General features: G+C 37.3%; 1 pseudogene; it reads right to left on the bottom strand.

The window, feature by feature from the left end:
* Positions 1 to 452: 452 nt before the first annotated feature.
* LOC112926213 (large ribosomal subunit protein eL8 pseudogene) lies at positions 453 to 6,424 on the bottom strand (annotated as a pseudogene).
* Positions 6,425 to 13,556: the final 7,132 nt, after the last annotated feature.

Genomic DNA, 13,556 nt, shown 5'->3' with positions numbered 1-13,556 from the left:
TAGTATAGTTGCAAGTAATTATTAAAGAAAAAAGTAAAAACAAAATATAAAGTGCACCTATAATAAATCTGATCAATCATATATAAAATATAATAATAATAAATCTAATAATTGAAAATGAAGACCTGGCAATAAATAACAAATGAAATGCAAGTAAATATGAATCAGTATTAAAGACATGTTCAGTTTATGATTACTTAATTCAAAAATATTGAATATAAATAAAATTATTTGGATTTTTAAAAATTTTGTTGTTAAATAGCAGCACAAGGAACCCCAATTCCCATGGAGTTTGCCTTCTTAAAAAAAAAAAAGGTAGCTTAATTGAATTGCCTTCTCTAATAAAGTTGGATACTGATGACTCATTTCCTTTTATTTATTTTTTTTCTTTTTTACTGGCCGACAGAGAACTTTTTACTACTATTCTGTACAGAAAATTCAACAGCATCCACTCAGCCCAGTTTGGTGGCCAGTTCTTTAGCCTTTGTCTTTTCCAACTTGGCAGCATGGGCTACCCCAATGAGGGCAGTCCTCATCATATCTGTCATTGTAATTGGTCCTGATGGCTTCCACCAGCTTAGCCAGAGCTCCTCTGTCTTCCAAGTTAACCTGTGTGAAGATGACAGTGGTGCAGGTCTTCCTGTTGACCTAAGGCCCCAGCCTGGCCTTCCCCTTGATAATGCAATGGGGACTCCCATCTCACGACATGGGGCAGGCAGGAAGACAATCAGCTCAATGGAATCCACATCATGTACAATCACTACCAGTTGAGGCTTCTTCTTCCTTTCCACCAAGGTGGTGACAGAATTAACCCCAGCTCTAAGGACAGGAGGCGTCTTAGTGGGGACATCCCATTTGCCAGCAACTTTCTTCTCAGCCCAGGCCAGTTTCTTCTTCTTCTCTTGCTTTGTCTCTGGTCCATGTCTGTGGGCCAGCTTAGGCAGTTGAGTAGCTGTTTGGCGTTCCATGGTCTGGGTGAACTGGTTCATCATGAGAAACACTTTTAGATGTTTATAGAGAATAGCCTTTTGCCGCTGCTGCTGAATGTTGTGGAGCCATTTTCAAAAAAAGTTGAAGTCTCTTTTGGACTGAATGTCCTGTCTGATGCCAAAATTCTTGGGTATTTTCTCAGACAGGAGATTGACCATCTTCTTGGTTTTGGGCTTCTTCAGAACAGCAGGGGCTAGGACCACCTCCTTAGCCCTCTTTCCTGACTGAGTCTTGGATGGCTACAGGAGAGAGCTCTGATGACTCATTTCTTTTTTTTTTTTTTTAATTTTATTTATTTATGATAGTCACAGAGAGAGAGAGAGAGAGAGAGAGGCAGAGACATAGGCTGAGGGAGAAGCAGGCTCAATGCACTGGGAGCCCGACGTGGGATTCAATCCCAGGTTTCCAGGATCACGCCCTGGGCCAAAGGCAGGCGCTAAACCACTGCACCACCCAGGGATCCCTGATGACTCATTTCTAAACAAAATGTTAGGTATGACTTTTGTTCCACAAACATTTGTTTCAGGAAACCACATGTAATGTCCTGAATTTTCTGTCATATTTTAGCTAATGTTGGCAAAGTCATGAAAAACAAGTTCCTTATCTGTGACCATTCCATCTACTTTGGGGAAAAAAAGCTCACAAAGATCCTTAAACTAAATCTTTTATCTATCTCTCTTAATAATCAAAATATTTTACTAAATTATTCTCATGAGTATTTAATCTAATTAGTTGTTCAAATAAAAACAAATTTTCAAGACTGATCGCATTAAACAGACAAATGAAGTTAGAATATTTGTTTCCGGAGCCTTTAATGTACACAGCAATAACACATAATCAAGGACATTGTTGCCACTAATTGAACAATCATCCATGCCAGGCCCTGTTCCAAGCATTTCACATACAGTGTCTTATTTAATTCCTTCTGTAGTCCCTCAAAAACTGTAAAGCTATTTTGATTTTTCACCTTTTACAGCAAAGAGCCAAAAGGAAACCTAGCTCTGCTGCAGAGTCATACTCTTATCCAGTTTGTCTCTTGTCCACAGCTGGAAAACATAGAAATGGAAAGTGATTGGTTGTTCCAATCAGAGAGATCCTGATTTTAAAGGAAATTTACATTTTGCTTCAAATTTTCAAAAGCAATCCTCTTGATCACTTAGTCTGTATCTCACATATTGTTTCTAAATAGCATTTCTATTTTGTCAATGAAGACATTGTCATTATAATTTACTGATCACTCTAAGATTAATTTACATCTTAACTATTTCTCATAATGAGTGACAGCAAAAGCACAGATAATCAGGGTCCATAAGGTGACTCAAATACATTTGAATGATTACTTTCTGACTCTATTAAACAGTTGGGTTTTTTTTTATCAGTAAGTAAAAAAAAACTTAAACAATTTCATTTTGACCTCCTTCTGACCCCATTATTTCTTGGTAGAATTCCTAATGTACAGTTAAGTGAGTGAAAGAAACAGCAGACAGAAGAGACGAGGCAAAAGTAGAGGCTCTGCATTCTGATAACTGTGTGCATGGATTTTTTTTTTTTTCATTTAAAAGAGTTCAGAAAGCCTTTATTTGTCAAAATAAAGTAGAAATGTCTATTCAAATACCTTCACAATGTTTTAAATTGAATTGTCTTTTTATTATTAAGTTGCAAGAGTTTCTAATATTCTGGATGCCAGTCCCTTATCCAATATATAATTTGCAAATATATTTCTACATTCTATGGATTGCCTTTTTACTTTCTCAATACTGTCCTTTGAAGCACAGTTTTTGGTTTGGATGAAGTCCAATTTGTTTATTTTTTCTTTGTGTGTATGTGTGTGTGTCTATTTTTTTAGCTTATCAAAAAACCATTGCCTAATCCAAAGTCATGAACACTCATGACCATGTTTTCTTTTAGAGTTTATACTTTTAGTTCTAAAATGTAGGACTTTGATCCATTTTGCATTAAATTTTGTATATGGTGTGAAGTATAGGTCCAACTGTATTCTTTTACATGTGGATATCTAGTTTTTATTTTTTTTTTAAATTTTTTTTTTATTTATTTATGATAGTCACAGAGAGAGAGAGAGAGGCAGAGACACAGGCGGAGGGAGAAGCAGGCTCCATGCACCGGGAGCCTGATGTGGGATTCGATCCCGGGTCTCCAGGATCGCGCCCTGGGCCAAAGGCAGGCGCCAAACCGCTGCGCCACCCAGGGATCCCCTAGTTTTTATTGATATGTGGTTTTCCATCGATCAATTTGTATGCCCTTATGTCATTACCATACTATCTTTCTTTTTTTTTTTAAGATTTTATTTTTACATAATCACTACACCCAACTTGGGCCCTGAACTTACAATGCTGAAGTTAAGAGTTGCATGCTTTGCCAACTGAACCAGCCAGGTGCCCCTATCATATTATCTTGATTAATGTAGCTTTGTAGTAAGCTTTGAAATCAGGACACATGAGACTCTCAACTTTGTTCTTTTTCTGGATCTCTTTCATTTTCATATAAATTTTAGAATTTGGGGGCAGCCCGGGTGGCTCAGTGGCTTAGCACCGCCTTCAGCCCAGGGCCTGATCCTGATCAGGTCCTATGTCGGGCTCCTTGCATGGAGCCTGCTTCTCCCTCTACCTGTGTCTCCCCACAGGGAGCCTGCTTCTCCCTCTGCCGGTCTCTGCCTCTCTCTCTGTATCTCTCATGAATAAATAAATAAAATCTTTTTAAAAATTTTAGAATTAGCTGGTCAATTTCTGTAAAAAGGGCAGTTGGAATTTTGATAGGAATTACATTGAATTTGTAGATCAATTTGGGAAATATCACCATCTTAAAGATATTAGGTCTTTCAATCCATGAGCAGTTTTTCTGCTTATGTATTTAATTCCTTTCAAAGCTATTTTGTAGTTTTCTGTGAACAAACCTTACACTAATTTTGTTCAACTTATTCTTAAATATTTTATCTTCTTGATGCTATAATAAATGGAATTGTTTTCTTTATTAACCTTCGCCTTGTTCATTGCTAGGGTATGAAAACACAATTGATTTCTGCATATTGATCTTATTTCTTAAAACCTTGTTGATTTCATTTATTAGCTCTACCCTTTTTGTTTGTTTGTTTGCTTGTTTGTTTTGTTTGTTTTCAAGATTCCTTAGGATTTTCTATATAGAAGATCGTATCATCCATAAATATAGTTTTACTCTTTCTTTTCACTCTAGGTGCCTTTTTTTTCTTTTTCTTGTCAATTGTTCTAGCTATAACCTCCAGTGCAATGTTTATTAGAAATGGTGAGAGCAGATCTACTTATCTTGATCCTGATCTCAGAGAAGATAGATTTCAAGCTTTCACCTTAAGTACAATCATAGTTCTGGATTTTTTGCAAGTGTGCTTTACAAGGTTGAGAAAATTCCCTTCAATTCCTGGTTTGTTGAGTGCTGTCATTATAAAAGAGTGTTCAATTTTCTCAGATGCTCTTCCTCATCTATTGAGATGATCATGTGATTTTGTCTTTTATTCTATTAATGTGATGTATTACATTGGTTGATTTTTGTAAGTTAAATAAACGTTGCATTCCTGGATACATCCAATTTGTATGATCCTTAGTATATGTTGTTTGATTCAGTGCACTAGTGTACTTTTTTTTGCTTGCATTTTATTGAAAAATTTTGCATGCTTACTTATAAGGGATATTGTCCTGTAATTTTCTTCTTATTTCATTGTCTGGTTTTGGTATCAGGATAATGCTGGCATCATAGAATGAATTAGGGAGCATTCTTTCCTCTTTTATGTTTTGAAGAGTTTCTGAAGGATTGGTGTGTATTATTCTTTAAATGTTTGGCAGAATTTGACAGTGAAATCATCTGGTCTTTGACTTTTCTTTGTGGGAACTTTTTGAACTACTAATTCAATCTTCTTATTTTTAGGCCTATTCTACTTCTTGATTTGGTTTTAGTACTTTGTGTCTTTCTAGGAATTTGTCTATTTAATCAAGGTTATATAATTATTGGCATACAACTGTTCATGGTATTCCTTTACATACCTTTCTGTTTCTGCAAGGTTTGCAATGATATCCCCAACCCATGGAGTTTACTTATTTTCCAATATAGAAATAAAACACTGAGATATTTTTTTCACTTTTTTTATTAAGAAGAACCGTGAGATACAGAGACCTTTCTTGCAGGATCCAGGGAAGAGGAATAATCATAATAACGTGTATACCTAATATTGAATATCAGTAGGAATTAACATTCAGAAGGGGCTCTACACTAGTAGATGGGCAAGACAACAGAAATTTCCAGGCATAGACACATTGTATTATGGGAGTTTAGCCTGTTTTCTAGTAGCACTTTTGTTAATAGTTGAAAGCATAAAAGATGTCTGAGTAGAAATGAGTAGGGGCTTAGATTCTGGTCAAACTAGAGGTTTAAAAATCAAGGTTCAAATATAAGGTTCTTCCCTTATAGCACATGATGCAAAATAAAACATTTTTCCAAAATATAACTGAGGTGAGAACACTGGGCAATATATCATAAAATACAGTTTATTGGAACAGAAAGAAAGGAAAAACTGGATTGAAAATCCAGGATCTATTAGCATTGTTTGTGTAATAAAAGATTCCCGAAGCCTACAGATGTTAAGCAGTAGGAAACCAGACTCTTAGAACTGAGATTAGAAGAAGAAACTGTCAAGAAAAAGGTTTGCACCTCAGTTTAAAGGATAGACTCCCTGGCCATCAGGGGCCCTGGGCTACAATTAATGTCTGTAAACTCTTCTTTCTTCAGCCATCATGGAGGTAGTAGCTGTCAAGATGGTCTATCCTTGCATCAAGAATCAGAACCTCCGGGGATGCCTGGGTGGCTCAGCAGTTGAGCATCTGCCTTTGGGCAAGGAGTGATCCTGGAGTCCTGGAATCGAGTCCCACATCAGGCTCCTTGCATGGAGCCTGCTTTTCTTCTGCCTATGTGTCTGCCTCTCTCTCTCTCTCTCTCTCTCTCTCTCTCTCTCTCTCTCTCTCTCCTCTTTCTCATGAGTAAATAAATAAAACTTTTTAAAAAATCCCTCCATTTGCCACTATCATTTAAACAAAACTTTCTCTTTCTCATCTTAAACAGCAAATAAACTTTACTAAACTACTCACAATGTCTTCCAACTACTGTTCCTAGGTTCTCTCTCCATTAAGGCCAAACTGCCAGAAATAATTTCCTTCCTCTGGTTCTTTCCCACATATTTACTTTAGCCCAATTCAATCTTGCTTTTACCACCCTGCTCCCAAATCCACAAAACAGCCCTCTGCAAGAATCCCATTGCCGTTAAATCCAATGAACCCTTTCTAGTTTTCCTCTCCTCTTTTTCAGAATCTTCTTGGTTGACCACAACCTTCTCACTGAAAAACTCCCTGGTTTCCTCTGACTTTGCTAGTCGTTCCTTTTCAGTTTCTTTCAACATTTCCTCCTCCTTTGACCTTTGAAATGTGAACCTTGTCAGGGTTTTGTTCTAGATTCTCTTTTCTTATCATGCTTCAATCTCTTCTAGGAAATGTATAACTTTAATCACTCCCTGCATATCATGACTCCAGAATGTCTGCCTCTCTCCTCACCTCTTTATGGAGTACCATACCTGGATTTTTTACAAGGTTCTCAATCATATCCTAAAGTGAACCCCTCATTTTTACTCTAATGTTTCACTTCTCTTCCAAAGTTTGCTACCTGAGTGAGCAGCATGGCTATTTACCCAGTCATTCATTCAAGAGCCCTTTTCCTCTCCCTCATGCCCCATCTTTTCCACCCAATCGCAAAGTTCTATCATTAAGCCTCTTAAATATTTTTCAAATCTTTCCATGTCTATCTTTTTGGCACCTCCCTAGACTAGGAAGCCAACATCTCACACCTGCACTACTGAAATACCATTATTACCAAGTCTCCATATACTCACCATTGCTTCTCTTTAACCCATTCCCCACAAGCTTTTAGAGTACTCTTTTTGGAAATGAAAATACCAGTTTGTAATATTCCTACTTAAAACCCTTGAATCCTTTTTTGTTACACTTAGGATAAAGATTGAAAGTCAGAACATGGTCTATAAGGTCCTGCATGATCTGCTTTTACCCATATCTTCAATTCGTCCAGACTTATTTTTGCCTTACCATAGGTCAGCCACAACGATCTTAGTTCTTCAAAATTGTCAAGCTACTTTCTCCCACAAGGACTTTGTGTCTGTAGGGAGGCACACTCTCTCTCCCCACTTATATACCCCTCCCACACACACACACATACACATATACCATTTCAAGCCTCAGTTAAAATTGTTACTTCCTTAGTGAAATCTCTCTGATTTTTCCAGATTAGGTGAGTCTGCCTGTCATAGCTCTCACTGCACTGTACATTTCCTGATTAGCCCATGTCTCAACTCTAAAAAAATTACTATGTATGCTTTTGTGCATTATCTGTCTTTAATGCACTATCGAATTCAACATGTTGATTTCTGTTTGCTATATTTATAACCATATCGTCAGCAACCTCAAGAGGACCTGGTACATAATAATCCCTAGCCAAATATTTAATGATTAAACAAATGAATAGAGTAAGGGTCCATTTGTAGTAGAGTTTATGCTTGGATGCTTCCCATTAGTTTGACTACTTCCCTTCCACCTGCTAAAGGGAAGAAGGATACTGACTATTCCAGATGCAGAATAAGACTAAAGGAAGAAGAAAAGACAAATATTTCCAAAATAGACAGGGCTAAGATCTACAAATTTATTAGAGTGCTCAGAGGAAAAGATGACAAGAAAAGGCAAAGGCTGGCATATTTTTTGTTGTTGTTTCTCTCCTAAAGAGAGGAAATAAGTGGCATTGAACGAGGGAGGCAAAGGGGAACCAGACATGCCTTTGATGTAATAGGCAAATTAACTAATATGTGAACACTTTAATGTCTGTATAGGTCATGCAATAAACTGTAATGATGCTTGCTATGCTTGAGAAAAGAATGTCAATATCTGTGAGGAAGAACTGTGTTGAAGCCAAGAGATATCAGGAAAGGAAACTGGCAGGCGTCCTGCAGATTCATTGAAGGTCTGAATCAATGCTTCTTCCAGAGGAGGTTGGGAGCACAAAGTATTTTTCTATGAGAATGTCTTCAAATGAAGAGCTTCCTGGTAACTTCTGTGCCTTTTCTCCTTGTGTGCGACTCTTGGATTTGAACTGCAGATTAAAGGGTTTGTCCCTTAGAAGTATCTAACTCATAGAGGAATACATCTGTGTTTGGCCACTTTCCTGACTTTATTCTTGTTAGGAACTAATCTCAGAAGTCCTACTCACTCTTCTCTGACACTGATTTCAGCTTTCTCCTTTCTCTTACTCTGAGGGCTGGTTTAGCACTTGCCTCACTATGAGGTGGAGATAGGAGAATACTTTCAAGATATTATTCTTTTGTTCGCATAGCTCCCACTGCCTAGAAGATCATTATCCTTCATTATTCTACCCAGGAAACTCATTAAAAAAGAAAAAGTCAGAGGTCTAAGATTATATTTTCCAATTAAGAATTCCTCAATCTTCTTAGGGCAGAATTAATTGCTTCTTCTTCCATATACTGTGAGGCATAATACAAATTATGTTATTGCACTTGTTGCATTATGTTGCACTAATTAGAGCTGCATGTGGGTCTCTCTCTAAATCTGAATTGTTTGAGTATAGGGATAATGATTCCTTATCGTTCATTGTGACATACACCTTCCAGCCTATGGTAGGATTTAAATGAAAAAATAGATGTAGAATAATTACCCTGGCTCTTGACACATAGTTTGTGATTGCAAATGCTAGTTAAAGTGAATAGTAATTCCACCATTGATTATTCTCATTTAAATAATCTCTACTAATAAAATTAATTTTAAGAAAATATTATTCAGCACAATAATGCACTTAAAGAAATTTTTACATTGTCATTCAGCCAGGTTAAATGTTTCTTGGTCACCTAGTTAAGAAAAAAAGTTAACACCTTCTCCTTCTGCCACATAACATTGGTACTTCCAAGCTCTGGGCTTCAATCTCTCATGTAAAATGTTAAGGTTAATTACATCCAACATCTCTTCCTCTTGACCATTTCATAGCAACATTCTGCTAAAAACTTTCTTATAGCCTATTGTTCTCTATTTGTAGCATGTATAATCATTTTTTTTATTTTTTAAAAAGAAAAAAGATAATTCAAGATTGTTTGTACATTCATACATCCAACATAATATCTAGCACAATAATAGAACTCACAAAAAAATTCATTGATGAATTATGAAAAAGTCACTTCTTTAACTCAAAATGGTTGTTACTCTTTCTCCTCAGTAAATCTATTTTTTGTGTGCATTCGAGTTTATCACTTCCTTTCCTTTCATTTATAGGAATGATTTCCTGCTTACCCACAATATGTTGCCTTCCTCTCCTTGACTGAACCATCTCCTCTTTATTTAGGTGAATTCCATCAGGTCGTTTTGGGTGGCCAAACAGATTTATGAATTTACATAAGGCTTAGTCAAACCAGCAGGAGAATTTGTCTGATTCTAGCTGATGGCCTGAACATATGAATAAAAAACAATAAAGTAATTAAAACATCCTTGGCTTTGCATAATCCATTTTGCTCAGTCCTAGATGATTCACAATGATACATCACCCTCCACAAATTTCTTTTCATTTCTCACCACAATATCCTTCAAGATTTCACTCTGAGAAACCTTCTATATTATCAATACATTAAATAATAAATGAAGATAGACATTGAGCAATTCAATTTTATTAACTAAATTCTTGGTGATATTGATACATTTATAGAACTTCTGTCCAAAGAACGGTGCTTTAGAGAGAAGATGCCATTATCGTAATGAGATTTCTTCCTCTGACAAAAACCATTAGGTGGAGTCAATATTTATGAAGCTTTTATCCTGACTTGAGTAATTTGTAACTCCTGCCTGGGTATGACTTTTCAGCTCAGTTCTTCTTAAGTCCATTAACTACTATAACAGGATGAACTCAGATTTACTGCACTACTAGAAGCTTTGCAAAGAGGTGTGGGTTGAGAGGAAGAGTCCTTGGAAATTGGAGGACACAGAAACAATCAATTTTGTTGGCTACTGAGATTCAGATCCATAGATAGTTTTGGTATAAGATACCCCATCAGGCACAACTTACATCCCTTGAACTGATATTCATTTCCTCTAGGAAGGAAGAATTAATACAAGATTTGGACAGTAGTATCTAAGAACACATTCCACTTCAAAAAAAAAAAACCCTCACAGTTGAGTCATAATATTTATCCCCAATCTTATGACCATCAGTGAGGTGGGTGATATGACGGATACAATCATTCAAGGAGCTGTGTTCCATAAAGGAAAGAACCCATCAATAAGATTCCTAATGCCTAAATTCAACTTCTAATGCACTACCCATGAATATCATAACAATTAATGAGTCCTGATTTCTTTTTCTCCTTCCACATCCAGTGTTCTTCTTAGTATTTCGAGCAGATGGTACAGTGAGTAGTTGTTTATGGAGTATTATGTGCATGACCTTGACCTACATCCAGGCTATTTGTATTTACAGTCTTCACTATAGCAAGGCATATACTAGGGTGAGCACATTTGTTGAGATACAAGTGGGTACCAGATCCTTCACTGGAAAAATGCAGAAGAGAGATATGGGTGATGGCTTTAGAAGAAAATCTAGTAGAGCTCCCTGAAACAGACTTCATCCAGTGAAAGGGATGTACAAAATAAATATGCTGGCTTCCTTGACCTTGGTTGGGACAACTGTGAACTACGTGCTTCCCTGTCACCCAAAATTCCCTAGCAGTTTATATTCCACTTGCCCACAGTGGTAACCTGCTTGATAACATTCTCTTTTGGTTTTCTTTCTTTCCCAGGCTCACTTATCTCCCCATCAGATCCCTTTTGATATTTCCTCCCAAATAAACTACTTGCATTTGAATACTTGTCTCAAGGTATACTCCTATAGAAATATAATTAATAAACCACTAACACAATGTGAATATAATATTCACATTTCATTTAAACCTCAATACAGAAACTCAGCAAACATACAATATGTTTTATATCATTTATCTTTCCTCTCATTACCCTATAAGATAAAGAAAGACTACATTGCTTTAAACATAAAGAATGCAAGTTAAGTTCAGAGATAAAATCAACATGCTCACTGATTTCATTGTCTATAAATTAGGCATGGAGATGATTGAACTCTGGCACATTTCACAATTTGCAAACAATTTATCATGTATTTTGTTAGTTTACATCTATTCTCATTTTACCCCAAACAACCTGCATCAGAAATATAAATAGCAACCAGTTTCCATGTTAGCCTCAGAAATTGCCAAAAGCATCATAGACATATTGATAATAGTACAAAAGACATGCTTGGGGGTTCATAAGATGCTTGAGTACCAAAGTTTCTTCCGGTAAGGAGGAGAAATTTTCATGCTGAAGTTTGCAGCAGATTTCCTATTAACTAATCCCCTGAAGAAGCTCCAGTTCACCTCTGGCAGACCTTTCTTCCTCAACAAATGAGGGATGGGCTGCTGACAGGGAAGCAGAGTGCACCCCACATAATTAAACAAAGGAGAGATTCCTAGGCATTACGTGACAAGAAAGACTCAGCAATCTCTGCTCCACAGTTTAATTAGCTAATGAATGCCTGGACAGGCACTAAGTCACTTTATTGATGCAGAATTCTGTTCCTACCACTTTGTGTGAATACAGAATAATAGATTCTTGGAACCTGAGCTTCTTTTGAATGCTTAGCTTGACTTTGAAGGAGCTTCATGTATGGATGAGCCTCAACCTGTCTCTACAGTCTCCTTGCTGACCACGGGTCCATATGCCTTCCATATTTCTAATACACTGTGTTTTTAGCCCAAGTTTTTCCAAAAAAGAAACCCTGAGAGTAAAGCTAGTGCTTTACTAGAGGGTACTAAACGGTGGCAGGATATGCCATTTTGACATAAGGATCACTGAGAGATAAAGACACTTGAAAAACAGCAGGTGCAAGAGGGGTGGTATGACTCCTCTTTTTCTACCTGAAAGCAAGAGATTAAACCTCATATGGAAAATACCTTTCCAGTATCAGGAGAAAACTAACATTCTTATCATTGAAAGAAATCTATAAAGAAAAAAAACCTTGTTAAAGTAAAACTTGTCTTTCTGGTCACTTATCTGTCGGATTAATTACCCTAGTCCAAGCGCCTCTGCACTGTCACATCTTCACAACTTATTACTCTTTGTTCCATTCAGCATAGACACACATTCAAATCTAACTGCTTCTTTGGTTTTTTTTTAAGATTTTATTTATTTATTCATGAGATACACACAGAGAGAGGCAGAGACACAGGCAGAGGGAGAAGCAGGCTCCATGCAGGGAGCCCAATGCAAGACTCGATCCCAGGACTCCAGGATCAGGCCCTGGGCCAAAGGCAGGTGCTAGACTGCTGAGCTACCCAGGTGTCCCTGGGTTTTCATTTACTTATGCGGGCTCTCTGTCATGCAAAACTTATATTAAATACATGTTTATGCTTTCCTCCTGTTAATGTGTCTATGTCTATGAGTCCCAGTCAAAAACCCCAAGAAAGTTAGCGATACAATTTTGCCTCCTCCACAGTACAAAGAAGCATAAGATAAAAAAGAAAAGTAAGGCATGAAAAAAGGAAATCAAATACAGGGTTATGTGTTTCTGTGCTGGCTATAGTCTTACCTGAAAACCTATGTTTGATTGTTGAGTCCTGCAGAATAAAACTGACATCAGAGAATCACTGTACTGTAGAATAGTCCACGGTGGATTAAAAGGGCAAGGCAGGGAAATTCTCTGCTGCCTCCATCTCATGTCTTCTATCTTTGCTCTACCCCATGGAGTGATAACTGGCACTTGCAGGTTCTATTATTACCCTCTTGAACCCCTAGGTATTCAGGTGGAAAGCTGGAAACTCCTCAACTTCATTGCACCAATAAGCCATTGCAGTTCTCTCTCCTTGTCTGTCAGTACCTCACCCATGTTCTTTTTTGTTAGTGTTGGTGGGACAAGCAGAAATAGTTGGGCCCTTATCACCTGGGTAATGGCAAGAGCTATTGTTAAAACGTCTATGGCTTGGAAGAAAATCAGTGCTAGGGCCGGGGATAAAAGTAGAGATGAGCCACAGGAATATATTTCAAGTGGCAGGGCAGCTTGCACTACAATATGGGCCCCTCTTGCATAGGGCTACACGAAACATGTGCAGCCTCCAAGTCACTTAATGAAAGGGTCTCAATAGTATTACCAGTCGCCATAAATGTTATCTCTGAAATTCAGAGGGACCCACATACACAATCTTTTTCTCTTATATAGAATTTGCAAAGGACAACATTATGATCATTACTTTAAAGCAGAGTTTCTCAATCTTGCCATCATTAAGATTTGAGGTTAAATACTTTTTTATTGTGAGGGGGCTTTCCTTCACATTGTAGGATGTTTAGTTGCTTCCCTGGCCTCTACCCACTTTTGTTGTTACCCTGGCTTCAACCTCTAGTTTACTGCCTACTTGATGTCACCCCCGCTCA

Source organism: Vulpes vulpes, chromosome 3 (genome assembly GCF_048418805.1).
Source record: "Vulpes vulpes isolate BD-2025 chromosome 3, VulVul3, whole genome shotgun sequence".
NCBI lineage: Eukaryota > Metazoa > Chordata > Mammalia > Carnivora > Canidae > Vulpes > Vulpes vulpes.
Note: the sequence above shows the minus strand (reverse complement) of the source record. Positions and strands in the feature narration are given on the sequence as shown.